The following is a 7275-nucleotide window of genomic DNA, read 5'->3' on the forward strand; positions in this document are numbered from 1 at the left end:
ATTTCCACTTCTGTTGTCAAATTCACTACTGTTAGAATTATGCTTGCTTTAGTTGCTCACTTTGATTGGGAATTGAAGCAAATGGATGTTACTACTACTTTCTTACATAGTGAACTTTATAAGAATATTTATATGCATCAACCTGAGGGGATTGTTGACCCCAAGTTGTCTGATCATGTTTGTTTGTTAAAAAAAAGCCTTGTATGGTTTAAAACAATCTCATAGGAAATGGAATATCAAGTTCGATAAGTGCATGCAATCTTTGATATTTAAAAGAAGTTCTTCTGATCATTGCCTTTACTTCAAAAATATAGACTTTGTGCATGTATTTCTTTCGTTGTATGTGGATGACATGTTGGTTGTTAGCCCATGTCTGAAGTCTGTTATGCATGTGCAAATATCACTTTGTGAAAATTTTGACATCAAAAACTTAGGTGATGCTACGAAGATTTTGAGCATGAATATCATTAGAGATAGAACAAAATTTTCTCTTGTGTTGAATCAAAGTGCATATGTTGCTAAAATTTTTGAGTAAATTTTCTATGTCTGATGCTAACTCTGTGAATGTGCCTCTTGCTTCCCACTTTGTGTTAAGTAAGGATCAGTCTCCTAAGACTGAAACTAAAATAACTGAAATGAAGAATGTGCCTTATTCTAATTCTATAGGATCTGTTATGTATCTCATGATTAGCATTAGGCCTGATATAGCATATGCAATTAGTTGCTTGAGTAGATTTATGTCTAACCCTGGTATGCCTCATTGAAATGCTTTGAAATGACTTTTGAGTTATCTAAAAACCATTGTTGATGTTGGCTTGACTTTCTCTAAGTTTTCTATAGGTACTAAGTTGGTTGGTTATGTGGATTCCAATTATGCTAATGATAGGGATAATAGAAAGTCTACTACTTACTATTTGTTTACTTTGTGTGTCTCTTGCATAAATTAGAAGTCTCAATTTCAACCCATTGTTTCTTTATCTACTACAGAATCTGAGTATGAAGCTGCCACTGAAGCTTTTAAGGAAGCAATTTGGCTTAGGGCTGTTTTGTTTGAAATTGGTTTTCTTGACAAAAATGTGGTTGTGTTTTCTGATAGTCAATCTTCTATTCAACTGTGTAAAAATCATGTTTTTTATGATAGAACTAAACATATTGATGTTAGGTTTTATTACATTCGGGATATTGTTAAAAAGGACATTGTTAAGTTAGAGAAAATTCCTTCGAAATTTAATCCTACTGATATGGGTACTAAGTGTTTACCTGCTGAAAATTTTATTTCATGTCAACGAATTTTAAACTTTGACTTAGGAAAAGCTTTTTGAGGTTTGTCATTTGTGGGCATGGCATGCTTTGTCATCTTGCCTTCAATCTTTGTGATTTTCCCATGCTTTGTGCTCTTGCATTTAATCTTTGTGAACTTCGCATGCTTTGTGTTCTTGCGTTTGATCTTTGTGATTTTCGCATGCTTTGTGCTCTTGCATTTGATCTTTGTGATTTTCGCGTGCTTTGTGCTCTTGCCATTGGTCTTTGTGACACGGGTTTACCTTGGGTATTCTCTTTGTTGCCTCGGTGGTAATAAATTGGAGATGATGTATCTTGTGATTTTTTTATTGTGTTTTGCACTATTTTGGGCCAAATGTGGAGATTGTTGGGTATTGGTTGACCAACATTGTGGATCAATCTCTAGTAACCCATTTACTCGACTTCACCAATAATATAAATAGATACTACTCTCTTGGTGGGAGGTATAGGTTAAGCTCCTTTGTAGTGTTGGATGTTAGTGAGAGGTTTGCCTCTTTTGTGTGAGATAGTGGTGCAACGGAATCGATAAACAAGAGGATTGAGCCAAACTTCAATCACATTCATACCCAACACTTCACTTTAGCTTCAACAATTTTCTCTTCTGGTTCAGCAGAAATTCCTTCTTCTACAATTCCTCAATACTCCTTTGATCTAAAAAAATTCTCCATCAACATGGACCAATGATCATAGAACCCATCAAACTTTGGAATTGATGGTTGAACAAAACTGTTTTCTGTCGCCATTCTTCACTTAAATCACTCACAAAGTTTAGTTCTAGCTGGCTCTAATACCAAATCTATAGACAGTAGTGTATAGAAAATGCTTGAATTCTTTTTGATAAATAATAACTAAAAGATAGGGCTATTTATAGCCTTACAAAAGCAAGAAATTAGGAACACTATTAACCTATTAGTAATATAGTGGTGTTACTTACCAAAGAAAAAAAATAGGAACAACTACTAACCCACTACTAACTAACTTAGTGGTGTTACTTACCAAAGTAAGAAATTAGGAACCACTACTAACACTAACTTAGTGGTGTTTACATTAAAAAAAATAATAATTAAACATAACTAATTCTAAAAGGATATACTAGGCACTCACAAATTGTAGTTTGTTTAAACCCTAAAAAAAACTTTAGCCGCTTGTGAACACGTCTAATCAAATTCTCATAATTTCTATATTATTTTTAAAATAACTATCATTTAAATTAATCACTCAATTTCAATATATTATTTCAATATATTAGTTATTATATAAGTTTGGTTTCTTTTTATGGTGAGTTAAAGTAGTTAGAATTTATTTGAAAATTAATTTTAATATTATTTGTTTTAGGAAAATTCTAAATTTATATAATATATATTTAGTTAAATTTTTTACATATAAATAATTTAAACAAAATTAATTTAAAATTTAAATCATATAAATATAAAATTAAATATATATTATTTTCATATATAATTAATAATTAAGCTAATTTATTGTATTAAAAATTAAATAATTTAAATTATATAAAAGTTATCGCATATAATAAAGGTTGGCAAAACCCAATTTTTGTTTAACTTTTGCCAACGTTGAATATGCGTTGGCAATTATGTGTCGCCGAATGTGTGTTTTATTGTAGTGTTTAAAGATTTTTTTTTATTTTTTTTTAAATTGATAATTTAAAAATCGAATCCCAATAGGCAGAATAGGGTTTAGCACCCAATGACTTATGAAATGTTATATTTACATTTTAAACTAATTATAAGTTGAAACCAATTATTATAGCAAATTGCGAGTTTGGTCTTGATATTATACAAGTTTTATGATGATTATATTGATACCTGATTAATGCGTCAAAATAATAGTTTAATTAGTTATGTGGAAAAAAAAAGTAATGGGTCGGTAATCCATCTAAATTTTAAGTTGTTTATGTTTAAAGCTTCCCTAAACCCTTATCCTTTTATTTGTGCTTGGTTAAATAAATGATAACTCTTGTTTTTTTTTTTTTTTTTTAAAAGAATAATTTAAAGTTTATAATGTTGTTTAGAAATTTTCTTTTAATAGTTTGTTAAAATTTTATTGTAAGACTACGGGCTAGTTTGTTTTAACTTATTCTTAGCTTACGGGCTAGTTTGTTACAGTTTATTCTTAGTTTATTGACGTCCGCTTATTCAACTTATTTACATGCACGTTTGATATTATCTTAGATAATTTAATCGTTAAACATGGGTATATTTGATTCAGTTTATACGCCCAGTTTATTTATTTATTATTAAATAATTAATATTATATATATATATATTATTTAATTTTAAATATTAATAAATAATTTAAATAAAAGAATAATTTATTTGAAAATAAATTATATTAATACATTAATTTTTATAAATATATTTAATAAATATATATAATATAAATATATATATATATATAAAAAATGTTTAATAATATTTTAAAATTTATCGTCTTCTATCTCTTATTTGAAAATAACTGATTTGTAGTCATTTTCATTTCTATTTTCAATTTTTTCAAAAAATATTTAGATAATTCATTAAATAAATAAAAGTAATTTATTATTATTATATATATTTTCATCTTTCCACACACCCTTCCTACCCAATCTTTTAATTGTCAATTCTATTTTTTTCCCTCCCACCCTCTTCCTATATCATTCATTTACGTCACTTTCAATTAATCTCAATTATAATATATATTTTTAATAATTAAATAAGACTAGTTTGATTTCTAAAATTATATATATATTTTTTTTATCTAAAACTATATTTATAAATTAAAAAAAATATATTTATAAATTAAAAAAATCAAAATATATTTATATTTCATAATTTGTTTAACTATTTTAAATATTAAAATACATATATTATAACTAATAAATAAAAATGTATTTAATTGTATATTTTATTATAATAATAATTTTATATAAATATATAAAAATATTATAAATAGATGAAATAGATGATAGAGAGTGAATAAAATGATTAGAAAAATATTAAATAAATGAAAGTGAATGAATAAAATAATTAAAAAGAAATTAAATAAATAAGAGAGAATGAATAAAAAATATTTAAAAGTAATGAGAAAGAAAAATCACTGATATTATAAACTTAAAAGTTGAAGAAGGAGGTGGAAAGAAAATTGAGTTTAAATGCAAAAATGTATTTTAATTATAATTTTATGTGTGAACTTATTACCCAAAGCTATTGTAACAGTTTATTAACGAACGCTTAAACACAGCATTTAAATTGAATTAAATGAAGTCTACATTAATTTCGATTATAGATTATAGTTTATTGTTTATACGTGCAAACATGTTAGAATACAAATTAATTATAAAATATATTTTTTTTAATAAATAAGATAATTTTTTTATTGACTATATTAAATTTTACAAAGTTGAAAAAAAAAATTACGAAGTTTAAATTAAGGCAATCAAAAATAAATCATAAAATAAATGAAATAAATAATTTGCAAATATTTAATTATTAAAATATATATATATATGGATATTGGAAACAAATTTTTTATTTATAATTTATGATAATTATGTTTTATTTTATTTTTATTTTAAACATAAATTTTTAATAAAATTGATACATAAATAATAATTTATTATTTAATTATGAAATTATATAAAATATATCAAAGTTTATTTCAAAATTATCTAAAGAAGAAAAGGAAAAAAATTAAAAATAATTACAATGAACAATTAACAAATTGCAGAGAATATATATTTAAATTAACTAATAAATATATATATATATATATATATATAATATTAATCATTTTTTAAAATAATTCATTTAATAAAAAAATTGTGTAAGTACAAATATAAAACATAACATGAAAAAGAGTTAAAATACAACTTAAATACAATAAAGAATTAAAATACAACTTAAATACAATAAATTTTATTTTAATGTTATTCTTTTATCATTTAATCATTCTTTGTTAAATACATATATATTTCAAAAAATATCATTAGTAATTATTTTGTCCATCACTCTTAGTCTATTAATTAACTTCTTCTATTATTTAACTTGAAATATATATTCTTTGAAATAAAAACTTTAAACATTCTCCACATTTGTTAACTGTACATTGTAATTATTTTTATTTTTTTCGTTTATTTCTTTAGCGTGACTCTTCTTTCTTCCACCATTTATTATTATTATTATTATTATTATTATTATTATTATAGCTCAGCAGTATGCATGAGAAGTTGTTTTGGTCTCCGATCCAAATTAATTTATAAATTTCAAATTTGATTTATAATTCAATTTATAAATTGGGTTCAAAACTCTAAATTTTAATAATTTATTATTTTATTATTTATTTTTAGTTCTTCGATCTCCCTCGTCTCATGACTCGCCTCATTTCATTTATTGCCCCGTAAGCATCACTCACCATTGACGCCTCATTTCATTTATTGCCCCGTAAGTATCACTCACCTTTTGACGCATTTACTTCACTATATCGGTCACCATTATTATGTTGTTTGTTTATGTTTAAATTGGATTATTTTGAATTAAAATTTTAATTTGAGAAAAAAAATCAAATTCTTCGAATTAATATTAAATTCGATACTTTTTTGAATTGGCCTAAAAATTAAAGTAACTCAAACAGAAAATTTTGAAGAACCTGAAAACCAAAACGAAGAAGAGCCCTAATTGAAACTAATCCCGTTTCAACTTAATACAATTAAAACAAAATTTTATTGCCAGTTGACCCCAAGTCTTTTGCAGATAAGTCTTTATAGCAGCCAAATTAGAAATTGTCTACACTTTGAGGGGCTTGTTTGATGTGGAGATAAGTCTTTATAGCAGCCAAATTAGAAATTGTCTACACTTTGAGGGGCTTGTTTGATGTGGTTTATTTACACAATTACGACAAAATAACAAGTCATGAGATATACAGGAGTATATTTTATATTTATTAATTTTAAGTATTTTGATTTGATATAACCGAGGTGAGACTACTTATGTTAATGTTTGTGTTTGTGGACGGTTTTTTATTCTCTGAGATTTTTTTTTAAAATGGTCTAAAGTTTTAAATTGTTTCAACACAACGAAACAAAAATCACATCAAAACAATTAAAATGCTGAATAGAGAATAGAATAGTTCTTGGGCCAAAGACACAAAAAATTAACGTGTACGAATTTCTCAAGAAGGCGGTGAGTTCCCTTTTTTTAAATGATCTATTTTAAAAAAAGGGCGTGAACTCCCTAACCGACTCACGAAACGAATCTAAGATAATATCATAATAATGACGTTATAAATAATACGTATCGGTCGAATATAATCACTGAAAGTACGATAATTTCTTTCAAGCCAAATAATTCATCAAAAGATAATAGGGATAGTAACTCAATGGTTTAGACTCGTCATATTTCTTGCATCGATCCAAACTTCCAACTACTATCGAGAGACATCACCCACTAAATTTCAGTCATTTTCCAAAGAATGTTTCAAATACTCATCACCCTACGACAATGCAGAAGAATGTGATATGCTAATTCAACCTCCATAAGGCACATTTGATAACGATTAATCATAATACAACAATTTTTTCATATATACGCCGTCCATCTAAATTCGACCATGAATAACACTCTAACTAAAAAATGAGATCTTAGAAGGAATCTTGGATTTCCACAACTCCCAATAATAATTGTATGGAGACAACTTCGTACACAAGTTATAACAATGCCCCACATAAAAACAACCAATGTTTTTCCACTGCATAACATCACGTATGATCGGTTTAACCTCCTTATGCACCACCATAATTTAAACCATAACATTAGAAGAGCTCTCAATGATGTCAATTATCTAAACCGCTAGTCCGAGGATCAAATATATACTTAATAGTAGCATTCCTACATATGGAAATGAATGCGAACTCATGAAACGTCACATCGAGACACTTAACCCCAATCTAAACATCATTCTAGAAGTTAATCGAGGCAT

The sequence above is a fragment of the Impatiens glandulifera genome, chromosome 1, assembly GCF_907164915.1.
Source record: "Impatiens glandulifera chromosome 1, dImpGla2.1, whole genome shotgun sequence".
In the NCBI taxonomy this organism is placed as follows: Eukaryota; Viridiplantae; Streptophyta; class Magnoliopsida; order Ericales; family Balsaminaceae; genus Impatiens; species Impatiens glandulifera.